Below are 23,711 nucleotides of genomic sequence, written 5' to 3' on the forward strand. Positions count from 1 at the left end.
TATATATATATATATATATATATATATATATATATATATATATATATATATATATATAGTTTGGGGTTCATTGGGGAACACTAAAAAAGTGGGGAACAGGGGAACACCCTTGGATTAACTTAATCAAGGGCTGGGATTAGATTAAATTTTGCAAGGCTTAAAAAAGGCGGAGGGGTAGTTTTGGTATTTTTGAAAAGTTTCTATTAGGTTTCTATGGAGTCTGTTTCTATAGAGATCCAATTTGACATCTTTTCACCGTCTTCGCCGGATTATGTGGCCGGAATATTGTGTTTATCACCGGAGAACAATTAATCGGTATAATCTTCGTTGATTTCCTTTATTTCATCTGCGATTTTTCATATTTCGGTTGAGATTTTTCGAATCTACATTGATAATCTATGTTTTTTCAGATCTGCTTACGGAAGACTGTTAGAAACTGTAGTTGTTGCCGATTTTGTCTGAGATCTATGGAGTATTTTAGGGTTTCAGATCTTAGATCTCAGTTTAAGGTATCATTTATTTGCGATTATCATTTAAGTTTTATTTAATTTAACCTGATTATATGAAATTATGATTATTTGTAGATTTTTGTAGCTTTTTTTAGAAAAAAGAAATCGTTTTAACATGTTAATTTTTTTAATTAAATTTGATTTATATATCGCACCAGTCTTCTGGCTGCATCATCCGACGAATATGACCGTACATTTACTTTTTGGCTATTTAATTTGCTAATTTAGTAGGTTTTAGTATTCCGATCGTTAGATTTGATTGATATGCAGTATGATTTTAAACAATCAGCAAGTTTTGATGACAATAGTTATCTTGATGAATCTGAGTGTGCGTTTACTGTACTTTGCTATCTATTTTGCTAATTAGTAGTTTTAGTGCTTAGATTGTTAGATTTGATCGATGTGCATCACATCTGCGATATGATTTTCATTTGATAGGCAAATTTTGACTAGAATATGAGGTCCTGCTCTGAGCTGGAGGCTGTTGTCGTCACTTGTGCGGTCAAACATTGGTCACTTTCATTTCGATTATCATGTTGATTTCTTGTTATTAATTTTCTTTTGAATTTCACTTTTGGTTACCTACATTTCATAATTTAAATTAGGTGTACATAACTTTAAATGCAAAATATATAAGTTTTACATGTTAAACAAATCATTTTTACATAATCTACAAGTTTTAAACAAATCAGTGGCTGCAATAGAAAACTATCTATGGAGGTTTCATGTTACTTTTTTGACCTGCATTGTGGTTAGTTAAAATTTTGATGGTTTGTAAGTTTCACGAAAATACAACAATTTTTCATTTTACCGTTTTGACCTGCTTTTTTGGTGACTGTTGGTTCCAAACCGTTGAATTTCTCGATTGATTTTCTTATTAAGTGTTCCTCCCAACACAAAATTAATAACGGTGCGACTGATATTAATCGATTGCTGATTTTGATGTTTAGTTATGGAGCTTGTATAGGTTTTTGACGTTTGATTTTGGTGCAACGGTTTTTGGTCCAATGATTTTGGTTCGATTCTACACAACGGTGTCTATATAATCTTGTTTTTCACTTTTTTTTTAGTTCAACTAATTTCTCCAGTATGCTACTTTTTTATTCAATATGCTTTTGTTTTTACTTACAATTAATTGCTTTGGTTCAATTTTAACTTGATCTAGCATGCTTCTGTTTCACTTATTCCATTTGGAGTTCGGTTTCTTCACTTTGAAGTTCATTCGTTGTTCTCAAAGTCAGAGATGTAACGAGAGTATAAAAAACTTGTTTTTACATGTAAAAAACTCGTGTTACATTTGAAAACCTCGTTTGTAACCCGCGTCTTTAACGGTAAATCAATCTTAATCCGTAACACATGAACATCTATAGGGAAAATGTTGCAAAGAAGCTTTTTCTTGCGTCAGGAGATTTTGAAAGCTAAAGGTGAGAATGTGAAGAAAGTTGCAAAGCAGCTTCGTGTTTGTCTCTCATGTCGAGAAAACCTCGGCGCTGGTGTAATTTCTTCTTTTTTCTTTCCATTTGTGACTATTTTTGAGTTTATAAGTAGAAGAACATGAATCGATTTCTTGAAAAATAAACGATTACATGCACTAAACTCAAAATGATAGATTGGTAATGAAATAATATAGCTCCCATGATCATATGGCATACTAATTATTTTTATTAATGTAATAATGTTGATAAAAAAGTATGTTATATTGTCAGGTCTATAACATATGCCCAGACGAAGGAGTATTTCATCATCTAGTAGAAGTTGGGCATCAGCTAGTATCAAAGAGGCTTTCTCTTCAATACTTGTAGAAAATAGGAGGGAGGATGGTGAAGAAGAACTCAAATGGGCTGCAATTGAAATGCTTTCTACATATGATAGATTAAAGAAAGGAATCTTGAAGTATGTTCTTGATAATGGACATATCGTTCACGAAGAGATCGATCTTACACTTCTTGGACCGTAGGAGAAAAAATAGCTAATTGAGAGCATGTTTAAAGTTGTTGAAGAAGACAACGAGAAGTTCCTTGTTAGAGTTCGAGCTAACCAATAGGTTGGGTTACTTATTTTAACATGTTTGGTCAAATAAAGTCGAATCAAGTTTAGTTGATCAATGCAAACTTTTCTTTAACATGTTAAATTAATTTATTTTAATATTTTTAGCCTGCATAAACTCCGTACAAAACTTTATTTTAGTATTTTAAACTCTTATCCAGAATTTAATATATAATTTGGTCAAATAAAGTTAAATTGAACCTTGTAGATCAATGCAAACTTTCATTTAACGTGTTAAAGTTTATTGTACAAAACTTTTTTTAACATTTTTGGTCAAATAAAGTCGAATCAAGTTTAGTTGATCAATGCAAACTTTTTTTAACATGTTAAATTAATTTATTTTAATATTTTGAGTCCGCATAAACTACACATAAAACATTATTTTAATATTTTGGACTCTAGGCTGAATTCAATATATAATTAGATTAAATAAAGTTGAATCGCACCTAATTGATCAATGCAAACTCTTATTTAACATTTTAAAGTTTATCGAACTTATCTTAACATGTTTGTTAAAATAAATTCGAATCAAGTTTAGTTTATCAATGTAAACGCTCATTTAACATGTTAGATTTATTTATTTTAATATTTTTAGCCAGCATAAACTCTATACAAAACTTTATTTTAGTATTTTAAAATCTAATGCAAAATTTAATTTATAATTTGGCCAAATAAAGTTAAGTTAAACCTTTTAGATCAAGACAAACTCTCATTTAACGTGTTAAAATTTATTGTACAAAACTTATTTCAACATGTTTGGTCAAATAAAGTCGAATCAAGTTTAGTTGATCAATGCAAACTTTTCTTTAACATGTTAAATTGATTTATTTTAATATTTTGCGCCCGCATAAACTCCATACAAAACTTTATTTTAGTATTTTAAACTTTATCCATAATTTAATATATAATTTGGTCAAATAAATTTAAATCAACCTAGTAGAATAAGTCAACCTTTCATCATGTTAAAGTTTATTGTACAAAACTTATTTTAATATATTTGGTCAAATAAAGTCAAATTAAGTTTAGTTGATCAATGCAAACTTTTTTTAACATGTTAAATTAATTTATTTTAGTATTTTGAGCCCTTATAGACTACACATAAAACTTTATTTAAGTATTTTGAACTCTAGGCTGAAATTCAATATATAATTTTGGTTAAATAAAGTTGAATCGCACCTAGTTGATCAACGCAAACTCTCATTTAACATGTTAAAGTTTATCGTACAAAAATTATTTTAACATGTTTGGTCAAATAAATTCCAATCGAGTTTAGATGATCAATGTGAACGCTCATATAACATGTTAAACTTATTTATTTTAATATTTTAAGCCCGCATAAACTCCACACAAAACTTTATTTTAGTATTTTATACTCTAATCTAAAATTTAATATATAATATGGTCAAATAAAGTTAAATCGAACCAAGTAGATCAAGGCAAACTCTCATTTAACATGATAAAGTTTATTCTACAAAATTTATTTTAACATGTTTGGTCAAATAAAGTCGAATCAAGTTTAGTTGATCAAAGCAAACTTTTCTTTAACATGTTAAATTAATTTATTTTAATATTTTGAGCCCGCATAAACTATACACAAAACTTTATTTTAGTATTTTATACTCTAATCCAAAAGTTAATATATAATATGGTCAAATAAAGTTAAATCGAACCTAGTTGATCAAGGCAAACTCTCATTTAACATGATAAAGTTTAATGTACAAAACTTATTTTCACATGTTTGGTCAAATAAAGTCGAATCAAAGTTTAGTTGATTAAAGCAAACTTTTCTTTAACATGTTAAATTAATTTTTTTTAATATTTTGAGCACGCATAAACTCCACACAAAACTTTATTTTAGTATTTTATACTCTAATCCAAAATCTATCTACTATAATAAAAGAAACCAAGTTTTAGACACGTGTTATTCATAAAAGATATCCTCAAATTTAAATTTATCTTATATTAACTAAATAAATAAATAATAAATTAATATTAAATCTTACCATACTTTATTAAAATATTATTCTCAAATCTAAATTGTTAATTTAATATATTTTAAAAACAAATACCTCTCTTTCCTACTTATCTTATATTAAATATATAAATAATAAATTAATATTAATGTTATCCTAATTTATTAAAAATATAACTTTTTATTAATTGGTATACAAAATTATATTTATTCAACTCGTGTAAAACATCTTTCCTACTTATCTTATATTAAATATATAAATAATAAATTAATATTAAATGTTATCCTAATTTATTTAAAATATAACTTTTTTATTAATTGGTATACAAAATTATATTTATTCAATTCGTGTAAAACGCGGGATTTTTAAAAATATAACTTTTTTTTTGTTATTTACTATACAAAGTTACATTTATATAACCCGTGTAATACACAATGTTTTTAAAGAATATAACTTTTTATCATTTGCTATGTAAAACTAGATTTATTCAACACGTGTAATATATGGAGTTTTTAAGCATACAATTTTTTTATTATCAGGTAAATTTTTCAACCCGACTATACATGGGTTTTTAAAGATACGACGTTTTTAGTATTTAATATACAAAATTACATTTATTTAATATGTTTAATACACATGGTTTTTAAAGATAGAACTCTTTTTTAGATCTATTCAACACGTGTAACATACGGGATTTTTATGGATGTAATATTTTTATTATTTGCTATATTTATTCAACCCGATTATGCACGAGTTTTTTAAAGATACGACGTTTTTAGTATTTAGTATACAAAATTACATTTATTTAATCTGTGTAATACAGATGGTTTTTAAAGATATAACTATTTTTTATTATTTGATATATAAAATTACATTTATTTAACCCGTATAATATATGGGGTTCATAAAAATATAACTTTTTATTATTTAATAAATAAAATTACATTTATTTAACCTATGTAATACACGGGGTTCTAACCTAGTTTAATATATAATATGGTCAAATAAAGTTAAATCGAACCTACTAGATCAAGGCAAACTCTCATTCAACATGATAATGTTTATTGTAGAAAATTTATTTTAACATGTTTGGTCAAATAAAGTCGAATCAAGTTTAGTTGATCAAAGCAAACTTTTCTTTAACATGTTAAATTAATTTATTTTAATATTTTGAGCACGCATAAACTCCATACAAAACTTTATTTTAGTATTTTATACTCTAATCCAAAAGTTAATATATAATATGGTCAAATAAAGTCTATTATTGAACGTTTAACATGTGAAATTTATTTTTATTAATATTTTGAGCCCGCATAGACTCTATTTCTTTCTTCCTGCTACACAAGTCCCTCAAACCCTATCAAGTCCATACTCACACAAACGTTATTATAAGTTTTTTAACACTAATCCGAAATTCAGTATATAATATGGTCAAATAAAGTTGAACCAAATCTAACAGATCAATGCAAACTCTAATTTAACATGTTAAATATATTTATTTAAATATTTTAAGCCCGCATAAACTCCACACAAAACTTTATTTTAGTATTTTGTACTCTAATCCAAAATTTAATATATAATATGGTCAAATAAAGTTAAATCGAACCTAGTAGATCAAGGCAAACTCTCATTTAACATGATAAAGTTTAATGTACAAAACTTATTTTAACATGTTTGGTCAAATAAAGTCAAATCAAGTTTAGTTGATCAAAGCAAACTTTTCTTTAACATGTTAAATTAATTTATTTTAATATTTTGAGCATGCATAAACTCCACACAAAACTTTATTTTACTATTTTATACTCTAATCCAAAATTTAATATATAATATTGTCAAATAAAGTTAAATCGAACCTTGTAGATCAAGGCAAACTCTCATTTAACATGATAAAGTTTATTGTACAAAACTTATTTTAACATGTTTGGTCAAATAAAGTCGAATCAAGTTTAGTTGATCAATGCAAACTTTTCTTTAACATGTTAAATTAATTTATTTTAATATTTTGAGCCCGCATAAACTGCACACAAAACTTTATTTTAGTATTTTATACTCTAATCCAAAAGTTAATATATAATATGGTCAAATAAAGTTAAATCGAACCTAGTAGATCAAGACAAACTCTCATTTAACATGATAAAGTTTAATGTACAAAACTTATTTTAACATGTTTGGTCAAATAAAGTCGAATCAAGTTTAGTTGATCAAAGCAAACTTTTCTTTAACATGTTAAATTAATTTATTTTAATATTTTGAGCACGCATAAACTCCACACAAAACTTTATTTTAGTATTTTATACTCTAATCCAAAAGTTAATATATAATATGGTCAAATAAAGTCTATTATTTAACGTTTAACATGTTAAATTTATTTTTAATAATATTTTGAGCCCGCATAGACTCTATTTCTTTCTTCCTGTTACACAAGTCCCTCAAACCCTATCAAATCCACACTCACACAAACGTTATTATAAATTTTTTAACGCTAATCCAAAATTCAGTATATAATATGGTCAAATAAGGTTGAACAAAATCTAACTGATCAATGCAAACTCTAATTTAACATGTTAAATTTATTTATTTAAATATTTTGAGTCTGCATTGACCCTGTTTCCTTCTTCTGGCTACAAATGCTCTACCCTCCTAAATCCATCCTCACACAAAACTTTATTTTAATTTTTTTAACTTTAATACAAAATTCAATATGTAATGCAGTCAAATAATGTCTTTCATTTAACATTTAACATGTTAAATTTATTTACTTAAATATTTTGAGCCCGCATAAACCGTAAACTGTATTTCCTTTTTCCCGCTACACAAATTCCGCAAATCCATACTCACACAAACGTTATTTTATTTTTTAACTCTAATCCAAAATTCAATATATAACATGGTACAATAAAGTTGAACCGAATCTAATTGACCAATGCAAACTTTCATTGAACATGTTAAATTTATTTATTTTAATATATTTAACGTTATGATTAAAAAATTATTTGAAAGTGAACTTTTAATATTATGTTTAACAAAATTTTTTGAAAGTAAACTTTAAATAAAATAACTTAACTTGTTAAATTTAAATGTTTGGTCCTATAGGTTGGTACCTTCATAGATCATTAACATTATTGGTAATCTAAAAGTTGAAACAAACCAAATAGAAAGAATGACTATGTCCAATGTCGTTGCATTGCAGCGGTAGAGGTATTGGTGGGCAATGATAGGAGATATGGGGAATCTTGGGTTCGATTCTTGAGCCAAACGGGTTTTACAGGTATTTTCACTGTCGTGCCTATGTGCAGGCAAGTTACTGGGTTTTCACCGAAATTGGTGTTTGGTGACTCGGGTTACTCTCAGAGCATTCGATTTGTCTAGTGAGTACCCAAGAGTGCTCGAGTTTGATTTGTTAGCCCTTTAAAAGAAAAACAAAAAAAAAGAAAGAATGACTTTTTTTGAGATTAGATGATGTTTTGATGTACCGTACTACTACTTACTTTGAATTCACCTTAATATGTTAATTAATGATAGATATATAGTTAAAATTATCTATAATATTGTCTTCTGTAAAAAAAAATACAAATAGAACTGTTGTTCACTTCATTTTTTAAGTCAACGAACCATCACTCACCTTGTTGCTTTTCTTTTTGGCCAGCAAAGAATACTATTATTGGAAAACCAACAAACAAACATACAACGAGACTTAGCAAGAGACTAAGACCACATGAACACACCAAGATAGCTAAAACAAAACATACACCCCCTACCAATTAAACAAAGTCTAAATTAGTAAAATCATTCCAATTCTCTTTTCACAACCCTCCGATCCGACTGCTTTTCTCCACCCACCAGTAGGAACCGAATTTGATTTCTTCCAGCACCATGCTTACGGTCTTGTGTTTCCAGTTGAATATTTTATCGTTGCCAAAGTCTTCACATGTCTTGACTACCGCAGTGAGAAAACATGGATGCCACACTATCGAAATTTGTCCGAATCGCAATCTTCACCCAAACACAAACAAGCCACCACACTGCTTTGGCGAAGTGGACGCCTACCAGCAGATGGTCAGTCGTCTCTTGTTCAATGCCGCAGATCTTGCATACCCCCCCTCTCTTCACATTCCTTTTCGTTAGAGCATTGACCATCGAGATTTTGTGAAGGCCCGCTCTCCAACAAAAGTAGTTAACTTTCAGCACCGCAATATTGTTCTAGATAATGGGATTGGGTTGCGCCCCCTGGTTTATTCTATCTTCTAAATCGATGTACGCCTGTTTAACCGAAGGCATGATCTTGACACCATCAGTAACCCATCTCCCCAAATCCCCAGTTGTTGTGATGTTTTGCTTCTCAAGAAGGCTCGGCAACTCGACCCACTCGCTTCTTTCCGCTGCAGAATTAGGGGGATTCCGCCACGCTAGATCCCAACAGATGCCTTGATTAACCCCCTTGAAGCAGTCTTGTATGATTGCTTTTTTGTGTTGCACCAGATTGAAGATCCGCGGGAATTGGTCCTTCAGTCTGTCACCTTCCGTCCATTTGCCGTATCACATCATCCCCTTAACTCCACCTTGATAGTACTAGGGTCTCCGGTTCCATCATTGACAATTAAGCTTTGTTAAGTGAAAAAAAAAACATAAGGAAAAGTAAATGTAACTTTCTATTTTTTTCATTTATCCAAATCACTTTATCTTGTATATGTATCTTTTAAAATGACACAAATTTAACTAACATAACTATCATTCTATCTTTATTATATGATTTCAAAAAAAAAAAAAACACATTATAAATAGAAAAATCTAATCTTAACAACGTTATCTTAGTGCAAGAATGATCCAAATTAAAATTACTTATAACTATAAAGGCCTTGGATTTACGATTGGAGAGTGCAACTATAAGCAATCAGACCGTAGAGCCTTGTGAACAAACAGATCTTGTGCCATCGTCTTCAGTTGACCTTTTTCAAATTTAGATCTAACTAGTATAATTCCCATGCGCGTTGCAGCGCAGACATCACGTTAAATCGAGCCGAGCCGTAGTTAATATTTCAACTAAAACCTTTAAAAATGGTAGATGCATGGTACCCCCGACCGCGGAAGGGATCCCCCTTCCCAAGCTAGCGAACTGACAACGCTGCCTGACGATGAAACCCCTGCCAACCCGAGGGGCTGAAACATGTTTCGAACCTGTGACCTCGAGTGTTCTCAGGCCGGTTTAAGGTGGGGGCCGGTTGTCACACCCCGAAATATCAGAGCTGGCGTGACTGGACCGGTATCTTCATTGCACAGCGGAAGCAAATAAGCTAAGACTTCTAGAAAATGAATGCCGCTAAGTACTCGAGATCCCGTGGGTTCTCCTATTCCAACCATTCCATAGTTTTAAAAATGTAACCTGAGAAAGAACATGCGAAAAAGTCAACATAAAGTTGAGCGAGTTCATAGTTTGTTTTGAAAAGATTTAAAAGAAATCTTTTTGATAACCGGTTTTAAAGTTGTTGAGAAAATATAGTAAAATCATTTTCTCGGCATGATATATGAAAACTGTGGGTCTAGCCCACGAGAGTCTTTGTGCATTGCACGAGAGAGAAAGGGCCGAGCCCAAACGAACCTTTGTAAGCAGGATCAGCGCTTCCTCTTACTTAGGTATAACTTGAAAAACGTTACCAAAGTTTGTAATTCATGTATTTGTGAGTTTCCATCAAATGAATCTTATGAATATAGGAAAGTTTTAATGTTGTAAATGGGTATGTAAAGCGTCTATGAACAGGTTGATCGTTAATGTTTCGCGAGGACATTAACGTATGCGGCGACATAGGAAGTACTCAACCTGTGTAGACGGTTTTTAGTGTCGAATCACCTCGACTGTGTGAATCACCTCGACTGTGTCGAATAACCTCGACTGTGTCGAATCCCCTCGACTGTGTCGAATCACCTCGACTGTGTCGAATAACCTCGACTGTGTCGAATAACCTCGACTGTGTCGAATCCCCTCGACTGTGTCGAATCACCTCGACTGTGTCGCCCGTACCCATTAGAAATCATGCATGTTTCGTAATATGCGAATCAAATTTGTAAAACCGGTATGTTTGATCGAAATCATTCGTAAACCATTTAAGTTCCTTGAAATTCATTCGCAACACGGTTTATAAATATGAGTTTCGTTCATCGAAAAGTTGTTTATTTTTGCAAAACTTGCATGTCTTTCCACCCCCGAAAACATTTATGAAAATGTAAAACAGTAAAAAGTGGGGGTTATGAACTCACCTTGACATTCCTGTGCAAAGCTAGCCTAGCGTGATTCCGTAGTGTCGTTCCAAGAATGTGCATTAGCTAGCGTGCAACTATAGTATTCCTAACATGGAATAACTTATCAGTTTCTAATATGAGGACGTAGTTAAACTACGTGTCCGAGCTCTACTGAGTCGTTAACTAAACGACTCTAAGTTAGTGTGATCTTGACTTAGAATAACCAATCGATGGTAATTTAATGATCCCGTTCATAATCGGGGTAAACCAAGTAACGAAATCGACTTAGTTTTCGAGTGTTATAAGATATATATATAAATATAAATAAACTCACGGCGTCGTGTTAGTTGTCGCAAATAGAAATACGTAGATGAAATAGTAGTACGACTTTTCGTAGCTTTCGTAAGACGTAAGTGAATAACATGTGTGTGTGTATATATCTACATATATATATTCGAAATCTTGACATTTGAAATATAAATTTCGGCGTTTGAAATAAATATAAATCGTTATATTTATTTAAGGAAAATGTATGAAGTCGTGGTGTGAAATAAATATTCGAAATTTAAATGTTTGAAATATGTATACACCTTATATTTATCGTATAAAAGTGCTCGGAATATTGATGTTTGAAATAATTATAAACCTTATGTTTATTTTAAATAAGTGTCAATTTTCGTTAACTCATAACGTCGTCAAAATTAATATGTCTATTTATTTTATAGGAAGAATTCGGATTTCGATAAGTGTCGTTTTTAGGATATAATCGCGCGTCGTGTATCGGATTTTTAGGAAAAATGGACAGAGTTTCCTCTGTTTTAGGAGTAACCCGACAATAAAAAGTTGTCGTATTTTGTCAAATCTCAACAAGAATTTAATCAATTCACACAATATATACTAAAGCTTGATCAATACGACAAAAATAAAACGTGATTAATCACTAACGGTATCGGTCGAGCTCGGTTTCGCGTTTAACTATATGAAATCTAACGTAACTAATTCGCTACGCTTAAAACTTTACCGGATCTGAGTTGACCATTTTTTTTTTACTCTTGTTGACCGCCGTTGACTGAGTTGGCTCGGTTTGACCGAGTCAAACCGAGTTGAACTGTGTGTAATCAGAACCCTAACCGAGTTAATCCTTCACTGAGCTGAACTCGAGATAAACCAATCTTTGACTAAAACTGAACCGGTCCGCATTGTTGACCCGAGTTGACTCGGGTGTTGACCGAGTCAAATCGGTTTGACCGAGTTAACACGGAGTGCAAATCTGACCCGCTGACTTGAACCCGAAGTTGACCGCTGTTGACCACACCCGAACCGAAGTTCTGACCGTGATTTACTGTTGACTGGCTTGACTCGAACCGAGCTACCCGAGACTTGACCCGAACAATGAAACTTAACCCGATGTACACTCGAAACCAACTGAATTGCGTCACCACTTCAGCTGATGTCGACCGTGGCGTCGGCCGCAGGCGCCAACATCAAAAACAACAACAGTAGCAACACTCATCAACATCAGTCACCAATCAGAACTTAAAAGAAAATTAGGAACCGAGATAAGTGCTTACCGGGTCTGTCGTCGGGAACATCGAACACCACCGCCGTCGGTTCCGTCAACCACCCCTGTCTTCACGTTAACATCATCATCTCCATCAGATATCATCTTCGCCGCCGGAGTTGTTGTTGGTTAGAGAAACAGTGGAAGACGAAGTATGTGGTGTGTAGGTGTCATCGGAGAAGAAGGGCGGAGAATAACCGCCGCCGCGGCCTGGCGGCGCTGCTACTGGTGTCGATCTACGGTGAAACAGAGGGGGAGCGAAGAGGGTGTCGGGTGAGGTGTCGGAGGGGTGACTCACCGGAAACCATTCACCGGCATCACTCCGGTCGCCGATCAGAGCGACGAGGGTTGGGGGGGGGCTGTGTTGGTGAGTGGAAGTGTTTGAGGGAGATGAATGTTATAGTTGATATGGGTTTTATGTTATTTTCCTTTTCTTGTGTGTCTGATACATAGATCGAAAGAGAGAGAGAGATAAAGTGCTTCATTTCTTTCAAATGAAGAAGAAGATAAGGTTAGACAATATGAGGTGAGCGGCTGATCCAATGAACAAGAGTTAGGGTTTGACTTCCTTTATAGCTAGGTTTTTCTCTTAGTGGGCTTGGGCTTGGGCTTGGGCCCAAGGCCCACAAGCCCAATCCCGTGTTTTAAGCGATCCGTATGTTCATACAAACCCGCTTTCATACTCGAACTCCATTGAACGTCGTAGGATATAATTTTATTATCAAAATACGTAAAACATGATCGGTATTTCATCGTTATCGCGTTTGATCGTCGATTGCATAAAAAGTGCGTAAAATGCGTCGTTTGTTCGTTTTCATCCCTTTTTCGACCCGGTTTCGTCTACGGATATAAAAATATAAGTATGAATCAAAATATATCGAAAAATTTAAGTTTTAAAGGTAATACGCGTGTCTGATGCTTCCGTTTCGTTGTCGGTGCGTCTCCTGCGGTCGCGTTTTTCGTTCACGTTTGCGCTTTGTGTCGTTTGAAAGCATGATGTTTTCACAAAACAACATTCATAAATATAAGTTATACGTATAAACTTCATATTTGTCGACGTGGTCAGTATTTTGTCCAGTGTCAGTTTGTTACCGCTTAACATTCAAAAGTTTTCCCGTAAATCACCATTCGCGTACTGTAAGGTCGGATAGACGTTCCTAGGCATCCCAAGAGCCTGGTTAAGTTAATTCGTGCCTTAAACACTATTTATTATCACCGTAAACATTCGTTAATCGCGTAATTAGAAGCCGTTAATTACCGGTTGTCACACCGGTGGCCACTGGGGTGACACCCAATGGTTGACTAAAACCTTAGGTAAGAACCTAATATGGCAAATTCAGTAAGTAAGACCAACTGGGAGAGTGAACTCTAAGCTACCACCATCTCATAGCTCACAAATCAAAGACACAATTCGATTCGCCCATCCACAGGTCCAAATCATGATATGCTAATTAGGCATATCTACACCTAGTTGTCAAACAAACCAACTTATTAGGCATCCATACAGTAGTTCAGGCACATATATTAGTGTTTAACTACTAAATTGAAGTATAGAAAGCACAATATGTTGTCAAAATCCTCCTCCTCAAATGAACAATCCACTTACAATTATGTTGTAAGTTTTGAAAACGCTATCAATTTCAAAGAACCTACAAAGTTCATCTCAAAAACTTAAATCTACCAATCCTTGTCAACTTTTTAAACTATGTCCTTCAATTTCAAGCACACGCAGTCAATCACCAAAATCGAACTAAAATATCATAGTAACTAACTACAACACTGATTAGAGTTTCAATTCCAGACAAATCGTGATGTTTCTAGTTGCAATATCAATCAAATTTAGTAGACAGATGCAATTAAATTTAAATTGACAAACCTAGTTCAAGAAACCGTTGATGCATCCAAACATCGAAAGAAATTCAACTCAATTCACTAAATGTCGTGTCTCCATCGACGGAGTGATGTGTAAATACAACTCAATTCGCTAGAACCTTGCGCCGGTACGATCGAACAGTGGAGGAGCTAGGGTTACGACTTAGGCTTTCTTAGTGGCGATGGCGGTGGCGTTGGTGGTGGTAGTTCTTCAGAGGAGGTAGGAGGTAGGGTTTGCAAGTGTGGATGGAGTAGTGTTTTTGATACGTGAAGTTAATGAAATATAGTTGGACAAAAATGCCCTTGTTCCTCAGTTCCCCACTTTTTTAGTGTTCCCCAATGAACCCTCCCCTATATAGTGTAAATATATATATATATATATGTATATATATATGTATATACATATAGAATAAAATCCCAATTTGGGATGTTCTTGAATTCAATAAAAAAAAGCACCCAAAATACAATCCAAACAACCATGCATCACTTCAATTAACATAAACTACATCCAAAAGATTAAGCAGAAACTCCTAAATTAGACAATTCCCCAAATGGGTGTCACGGCCCCCGACCCGGTTTGACCCGTTTCAGGAGCCGCGGGACAGGAATCCCGTGGTATTTAATTTAGGCGACAACGGAAGTCTTTTTAAAACATGATCTTTTTAATAATTTAAACTACTCGTTTCATAACTTAGGGATAAATTCCCAAAATTTACAATCCTGTGATTTCTCAGGGAAATCTTTATTTTCAAAACATGTTCATTTATTTATTTACATTGAGCCACTTTTCTAAGCTGGAGTGCTCCACGACACTTTTCTTTGCTCATACCATATCACCTGAAACATGTTTTGAAAAAGGTTTTGTCAGCGGGGAAATACTGAGTGAATCATTCAGTTTACTAAAACGACTCGTTTGTTATAATCTACAGTATTAAGGGGAATTACAATGTTTCTGATATCAAACCAACTACCCACAGTATTTGTCACTCGACCATCCATTGGCTAGCCCATTTGTCCAATGGTGTCTGTGACTGTGGTCAGATCACCCCTTGGCCACCCGTTTGTCCAAGTGTGACGGGAAATAAGTAATGTATACAAAACCCCACATACCGGCTGTAACTTGGTGATTACATAGACTTAATCCCTGTAATTATAACCTTTGAAAATAACTTGGAGTTTTGTAAAACAGTTGACTCACAAACTGTGAGAAAAGAGTTTATAAAAGTGGAATGACTCACATTGCAGATTTACGAGCAGAGTATAAGCTTTACTGATTAGCCTTTGAACCTAATTTAAATAACAATGCACACACAAACGGGATTAGTAACTAATTCAGCAGTTACGTCAATTCACGAGATTAAACCCTCACAACTATTATCAAGTGCAATACTTAACAATTCAATGGATTCACAACGAATGACAGAGCATAGTCCGAATTCGAACAGCACTCAAACATTCAAGTCGAAATCACAATGAATAACAAAGTACAAGCTCAATTTGAGCAGCACTTGGACAATTGTTGGATAGTTATAATCGATCGGACGTTGAATCGTAATAGCGATCGAGTTATTACCCTGATTGCGGCAGCACCTCGTGATCGTGTGTGTTCAATTGTGATATAACAGCTATATCTCGACGTCTACAGCAGCTATTTACGTTGTTTTAATTTCAACAGTCAAGTGCCAAGGTCGGCTATTTATAGCAAGTTTTGGGACCTCCTTACGGACCGTAAGCTCGAACCTTTACGGTCCGTAAGCTAAGCAGTCTAATTCATAGGCAGCCTAGACTCGGTTGTAGCTTGGGTGACTCAACTTTTCAACAAATCAGAACAAAGCAACGTTTTAATTAAGATAATTATCAACTAGGGTTTACCCCCCCTCGAGTTTTAGGGGCCCTGATCCTGATTCCGATCATTCCGAAAATTTTAGGGCTAGTGCAGAATTACTTGGGTGTCTTAATTAGGGTTTTCTTATTGACTAATTATTGTCCTAATTATTGATTTTAGTGGCAGTTGTTACATCCTCCCCACCTTGAGAAAAATCTCGTCCTCGAGATTTACTGAAATAGATGAGGATACTTTCGCTTCATCTCTGATTCCAGTTCCCAAGTATATTCTGGTCCTCTCTTGGATTCCCATTTGACTTTGACCAACACCAGTCGTTTATGTTTGAGAAACTTAATCTTCCGATCTTCTATTTGTAGGGGTTTCTCTACGAATTTCAGCTTTTCATTTACCTCTATATCTTGAAGAGGTACTACCAGGGATTCGTCTGATAGACATTTCTTGAGATTGTATACATGAAACACATCATGTACTCCAGCTAATTCTTCTGGTAGTTGTAAACGATAAGCTACTGGTCCTATTCGTTGGATCACTGGGAATGGTCCAACATATCTGGGACTCAGTTTTCCTTTCTTACCAAATCGTATTACTCCTTTCCAAGGAGATACTTTCAAAAGTACTTTGTCTTCGACTTGAAATTCTAATGGCTTACGGCGATTGTCTGCATAGCTCTTCTGACGATCTCTAGCAGTCTTTAGTCTTTCCTTGATTTGCGATATCTTGTCAGTAGTTTCTTGCACAATCTCTGGTCCTGATAACTGACTTTCTCCTATCTCTGCCCAACAAACGGGAGTTCTGCACTTGCGTCCATACAGTGCTTCGAATGGAGCAGCTTCGATGCTCGAATGATAACTATTGCTATAGGAGAATTCAATTAATGGTAAATGGCTATCCCAATTACCACCAAAGTCAATTACACATGCTTGGAGCATGTCTTCCAGGGTTTGTATCGTCCTTTCACTTTGTCCATCTGTTTGAGGATGATATGCAGTACCCAAATTAAGTCGAGTTCCCATTGCTTCTTGGAAACTTGTCCAGAAACGGGAAGTAAAACGACTATCTCTATCCGATACAATGGAGAGTGGGACTCCATGTATGGATATTACTTCATCTACATACAACTTGGCTAACCTTTCCATGCTAAAGGTTTCCTTTATTGGTAGAAAATGAGCTGATTTGGTTAATCGATCCACAATTACCCAAATAGCATCATTACCTTTTCTGGTTTTGGGTAACTTAGTAACAAAATCCATTGTTATGAGTTCCCATTTCCATACAGGCATTTCTAACTGTTGTAGTAGTCCTGAAGGTTTCTGATGTTCGGCTTTAACTTGTGAACAGGTTAAACACTTAGATACGTATTCGGCTATATCCTTTTTCATTCCTATCCACCAAAAATTATTTCTTAAATCCTGGTACATCTTATTATTTCCTGGATGTACAGTATACCTAGATTTATGCGATTCTTCTAAAATCTTATTTCTTAATTCTCCTTGCTTAGGTACCCAAATTCGTTTCTTGTGGAATCTCCAAATTCCATCTTTTCCTTGTTCTAATTCCTTTGGGTAACCTTTCATTCCTTCGGCATCGTCCTTGATTGCCGTTCCTTGAACTTCCTTTATTTGTTCCATCAAATCTAATTGTAGATTTAACCTAGGAGCACGGACTCGCTTTTGCTTTTCATGATATTTACGACTTAAGGCGTCGGCAACTACGTTCGCCTTTCCTTCGTGATACTGAATATCACAGTCGTAATCACTTAAGATTTCCATCCACCTTCTTTGCCTCATATTTAACTCTTTTTGCCCAAATATATACCTTAAACTCTTATGGTCCGTATAGACAGTAAACTTACTTCCATACAGATGATGTCTCCAAATCTTAAGGGCAAAAATTATGGCTCCTAACTCTAGATCAGGAGTTGTATAATTTTCTTCGTGCTTTTTCAATTGCCTAGAGGCATACGCAATTACCTTTTTGCGTTGCATCAACACACATCCATATCCTAATTTTGAAGCATCACAGTATATTTCAAAATTCTCGGTTCCTTCGGGTAAAGCTAAAATTGGAGCATTCGTTAACTTGTGCTTTAGAATCCTAAAAGCTTCCTCTTGTCTAGATCCCTATTCAAACTTAACGGCTTTATAGGTTAGCTTAGTTAAAGGTACAACTATCCTAGAAAAATCTTTAATAAATCGTCTATAATATCCAGCTAAGTCTAGAAAACTTCTAACTTCCATAGCCGTTTGTGGAGCTTTCCAATTCGTGATTGCTTCTATTTTAGCAGGATCTACGTGAATTCCTTCGTGATTCACCATATGACCTAAAAATTGCACTTCTTGTAGCCAGAATTCGCATTTTGAGAATTTGGCATAAAGCTTTTCCTTTCTTAACAAAGTTAAGAGTGCATGCAAGTGCTCACAATGTTCCTCCTGACTTTTGGAATAAATGAGTATATCGTCAATGAACACGATTACAAATTTATCCAAGTATGGTTTACAGATTCTATTCATCATGTCCATAAATGCAGCTGGAGCATTTTTTAATCCAAAGGGCATGACTGTAAACTCATAATGACCATACCTAGTTCTGAAAGCAGTTTTAGGTATGTCCTCCTCTTGCACTTTCAACTGGTGATATCCAGATCTTAAATCTATCTTAGAGAAATACCTAGCTCCTTGCAATTGATCAAAAAGATCATCAATCCTAGGTAATGGGTATCGGTTCTTAATTGTGACTTTATTCAATTCCCTATAATCGATACACATTCTCATTGATCCATCTTTCTTTTTCACAAACAACACTGGTGCACCCCAAGGGGATGAACTAGGTTGTATGAATCCTTTGCTTAGTAATTCATCTAATTGCTTTTTCAATTCTAGCATTTCAGTAGGTGCTAATCGATAAGGTGTCTTAGCTATTGGTGCAGTACCTGGAATTAAATGAATTCTAAACTCTACTTCCCTATCAGGTGGTAAACCAGGTAATTCTTCTGGAAAAACATCTGGGTATTCTGAAACTATAGAGATGTCCTGGAGTTCCTTACTTTTAGTGTTAATGATTACAGAAATCATATACATCATTTCTTGTTTCCTTGAATAACTAGCCAATTTCAATACTGAAATTAATTTAAGTGGCTTTCGAGGTCTATCTCCTATAATTAGAATTATTTCTCCTGTGGGAGTACGGATTTCTACGGAATTTTTATCACACAGGATTCGAGCATGGTTGGCTATTAACCAATCCATTCCTAACACTACATCGAATCCGGCTAAATTCATAGGTAACAGGTTTGCAGAAAACTTATGACCTAACAATTCTATTTTTACTTCTTGCAAAACCTTATCTACGTTGACAGAATTTCCATCTGCCGTTTCAACAGTAAAGATCTGCCTAAGGGTATTTAGAGGTAGGTTAAGAGCTTGGCAGAATGCAGTATTAATGAAACTTTGGTTTGCACCAGAATCAAATAATACTTTTGCATAGACGTTATGTACTAAGAACGTACCCGCTATCACGTCTGGAATGAGTTCGGCTTCTTGAGTGGTCAGCTGGAATGCTCGTGCATTTTTCTTAGTAGTTCCTTCAGTCGTTTTAGCTCTACTGTCTGCTGGTTTAGCTAACTTAGGGCATTCAGACTGGAAATGTCCTGTTTCTCTGCAGTTATAACAAACTTTTGTTTTCCTTCTGCAGTCTTCTTCCCGATGTCCTTTCGCCTTGCAGAAGTTGCAAAATATATTGCACTGTCCATAGTGTTTCTTTTTGCAATTTCGGCAGAAAGGAGGTGACGAGTATTGCCCGGTTCCTCTTTTCTTGAATTTATTGCTATTATTACCTACGCGGAATCCTTGGGTAATCTTCTGAGCCAATTCCTTCTTGCGATCTTCTTCTCTGGTGCGGACTAGTTCATTGGTTAAGGTATTAGCTAATTCTACAGCATCGTCAATCGTGCGTGGTCTCGCAGCTTTAACGATGTTACGGATTTCTCCAATTAATCCCCAAATATAACGGGAAATAAGTACTGGTTCTGGCGAAGCCAGGGAAGGTACCACTCTCGCATATTCGAAGAATGTTGAAGTATATCCTCGACAGTCTACACCTAACATACGATGACTTAGGAACTTGTTTGCCATTTGTTCCTTCTCGTATTCGGGACAAAATTTTCTTTCAACAAGACGCTTAAATTCTTCCCAATTCATTGCATAGGCCACCCTTCTTCCTTTTGCTTGTAGCACCGTGTTCCACCATTCTAACGCCCCTTCTTTGAACAAGTTTGATGCATACATCACTTGATCTTCTTCAGCACATTTACTTATTGCAATTACTGCCTCGGTTTTTCTAACCAACGCAGTGTTGCAGTTGCCCCTTCATTACCTGCAAATTCTGTGGGTTTACAGGCAAGAAATTCTTTGTAAGTGCAACCAGGCGTTGCAGCTTTCATTCTCTTAGGGAGTGGGGCCTGTTGCGGATCATGATCGTCATGATTGCCGCCTCCATTTATGCTGTTACTGCCGTTATCTTCCGGAATACGTTTACTAGGAATTAATTATGGTTCGGCAGGTTTTTGAACAGCAGCCACGATTTCTGGAATAGCATTACCTATCCCTTGAGCAATAAAGTGTTCAATATCTTGTCTAGTTATATATTGATCTTCCTGATTTTGCTCAGACTGATTTACTTCATTAACTGGTTCACTATTAGCGTTTTCCATCTGCTAATTAGAAATTATTAGTGTCTAATTATTAATATCAAAATCACAGATACATACACAGAAAAACACATAGATCAGCATAACATGCAAGCATAGTCAAAATTGTCGATGTCTCGACTTCTGTTTTGTTTCATATATTATACCTGCTTCAATACACACTTTTTATCATACAGTGTTTTATTGCCCATTTTACAGAATCAGTTTTACTATATTAGTTATAATACAAACAAACTTTTCCAACCCTTCCTATCTTTTGGTCTACTGGCAGTTTTAGTAACGACGTTCCCTCTCGTCGTACTTCCAAGAGATTTGCTCCCCCATTTCCTGGATCCTATTCCCGGTGCCTATCAGTTCTTCACCAAACTGACGTAGCTCAGCTAAATTTTCATAGCTCATTGGCGGATTAGGGACAGGTTCTGGATCAAACTGTGGGAGAAAACTATAGGGACTATTAATTATATTTTGGAATTGCCAGTCATTGGTCCACCATTCCTCCATTTGGCCTAATGGTCGGGTGTGAACTAGTGGTTCTGGAATAGCTGGTCCTCGGTTTATTGGGAATTGGGCTGTAGCAGGATAAGAGAAGAGATTATTGTTGATAGGCTCTAGAACATCACAATTATCTAGTAGGCGGTCTATTTCGTCCTGGAATGTGATTTCCTCAGACTGTTTAGAGCTTTCTCCGATCTCTATTCCCTTTTGTTTTAGGTCTATCCCTATTTCTGCTGGCTTGGAATTTTCTCCGGTTTCTATTTCTTTTCCCTTGCTCACACTCACAGGATTTTCTATTTTAGGGAGTCTCCTAGGTTTCCTTCTGCGCACTTTTCGCCACCCTACATATCTTCTCTTCTTTTTAGGTTTTGCTTTTTCCAGAGGTTCCTCTATGTCAGCAATGTAACCAGTGAAGTTGTGGGAGACTTCAATCGGCACAGGATAGAGGTTGAGATTCTGGAATGCTTCCGACATCTCATTCATGCTGTACGGCATATATGCAAAAATGCACAAAATGCTAAGTTAAAACTTTGGAACAAAGCTTAACAAATAAACATTTTTATTGCATACCAATTTGTACAACATACAGCAAACAGAACACACTCAGATCTATTTATTTATTTACTGGGAAGTAAATATTTCTAGGTTTAAAGCTTAAAGATTTGCATTTTCTGCTACAGTGGCGAGCAGATACAGATTTGCCCATTTTCATCTAAGTTATTTTCCCCTGGTGGATTATTATTAATTTCCTGGATTTCTGGGTTAAACCTCACTCTCTTGGTTCGGGGTTTCTTTTTCTCTTGACCTTATATAAGGATTGAATTCCTTTTCTCCTGTGTAAGTGGGTTTTCATAATTTGCCTTACGGACAAAGATTCCCTCTTCTAATTTGGTGGGAGATTTAGAGGAAGATGTTCCCTGTTCTTTAGGTGTACTATCTAATTTGCGATAGATAGCAGAAATCTTTTGTTTACCCATACTGTAATTTTAACAATTAATCAGTTAATAAGCATATATTCACAGAATGACAAATAAAACTTTCGATAAACTTAAATTAATTAGAACAATGAGCTTAATCAGTAAGCTTAAAACAGTGGCTCTGATACCACCTTTTCCTGTCACGGCCCCCGACCCGGTTTGACCCGTTTCAGGAGCCGCGGGACAGGAATCCCGTGGTATTTAATTTAGACGACAGCGGAAGTCTTTTTAAAACAGGATCTTTTTAATAATTTAAACTACTCGTTTCATAACTTAGGGATAAATTCCCAAAATTTACAATCCTGTGACTTCTCAGGGAAATCTTTATTTTCAAAACATGTTCATTTATTTATTTACATTGAGCCACTTTTCTAAGCTGGGAGTGCTCCACGGCACTTTTCTTTGCTCATACCATATCACCTGAAACATGTTTTGAAAAAGGTTTTGTCAGCGGGGAAATACTGAGTGAATCATTCAGTTTACTGAAACGACTCGTTTGTTATAATCTACAGTATTAAGGGGAATTACAATGTTTCTGATATCAAACCAACTACCCACAGTATTTGTCACTCGATCATCCATTGGCTAGCCCATTTGTCCAATGGTGTCTGTGACTGTGGTCAGATCACCCCTTGGCCACCCGTTTGTCCAAGTGTGACGGGAAATAAGTAATGTATACAAAACCCCACATACCGGCTATAACTTGGTGATTACATAGACTTAATCCCTGTAATTATAACCTTTGAAAATAACTTGGAGTTTTGTAAAACAGTTGACTCACAAACTGTGAGAAAAGAGTTTATAAAAGTGGAATGACTCACATTGCAGATTTACGAGCAGAGTCTAAGCTTTACTGATTAGCCTTCTAACCTAATTTAAATAACAATGCACACACAAACGGGATTAGTAACTAATTCAGCAGTTACGTCAATTCACGAGATTAAACCCTCACAACTATTATCAAGTGCAATACTTAACAATTCAATGGATTCACAACGAATGACAGAGCATAGTCCGAATTCGAACAGCACTCAAACATTCAAGTCGAAATCACAATGAATAACAAAGTACAAGCTCAATTTGAGCAGCACTTGGACAATTGTTGGATAGTTATAATCGATCGGACGTTGAATCGTAATAGCGATCGAGTTATTACCCTGATTGCGGCAGCACCTCGTGATCGTGTGTGTTTAATTGTGATATAACAGCTATATCTCGACGTCTACAGCAGCTATTTACGTCGTTTTAATTTCAACAGTCAAGTGCCAAGGTCGGCTATTTATAGCAAGTTTTGGGACCTCCTTACGGACCGTAAGCCCGAACCTTTACGGTCCGTAAGCTAAGCAGTCTAATTCATAGGCAGCCTAGACTCGGTTGTAGCTTGGGTGACTCAACTTTTCAACAAATCAGAACAAAGCAGCGTTTTAATTAAGATAATTATCAACTAGGGTTTACCCCCCCTCGAGTTTTAGGGGCCCTGATCCTGATTCCGA

The 23,711-nt window shown here is 34.9% G+C and overlaps 1 long non-coding RNA gene across 1 annotated transcript; it reads right to left on the reverse strand.

The window, feature by feature from the left end:
• Nucleotides 1–11,674: 11,674 nt before the first annotated feature.
• LOC118490634 lies at nucleotides 11,675–13,054 on the reverse strand. The gene is made up of 2 exons (XR_004889662.1): nucleotides 12,334–13,054; nucleotides 11,675–12,209 (listed from the first exon to the last, which is right to left on the reverse strand). It is a non-coding gene; the product is annotated as an uncharacterized LOC118490634 (long non-coding RNA).
• Nucleotides 13,055–23,711: the final 10,657 nt, after the last annotated feature.

This window comes from Helianthus annuus, chromosome 3, assembly GCF_002127325.2.
Source record: "Helianthus annuus cultivar XRQ/B chromosome 3, HanXRQr2.0-SUNRISE, whole genome shotgun sequence".
Classification (NCBI taxonomy): domain Eukaryota; kingdom Viridiplantae; phylum Streptophyta; class Magnoliopsida; order Asterales; family Asteraceae; genus Helianthus; species Helianthus annuus.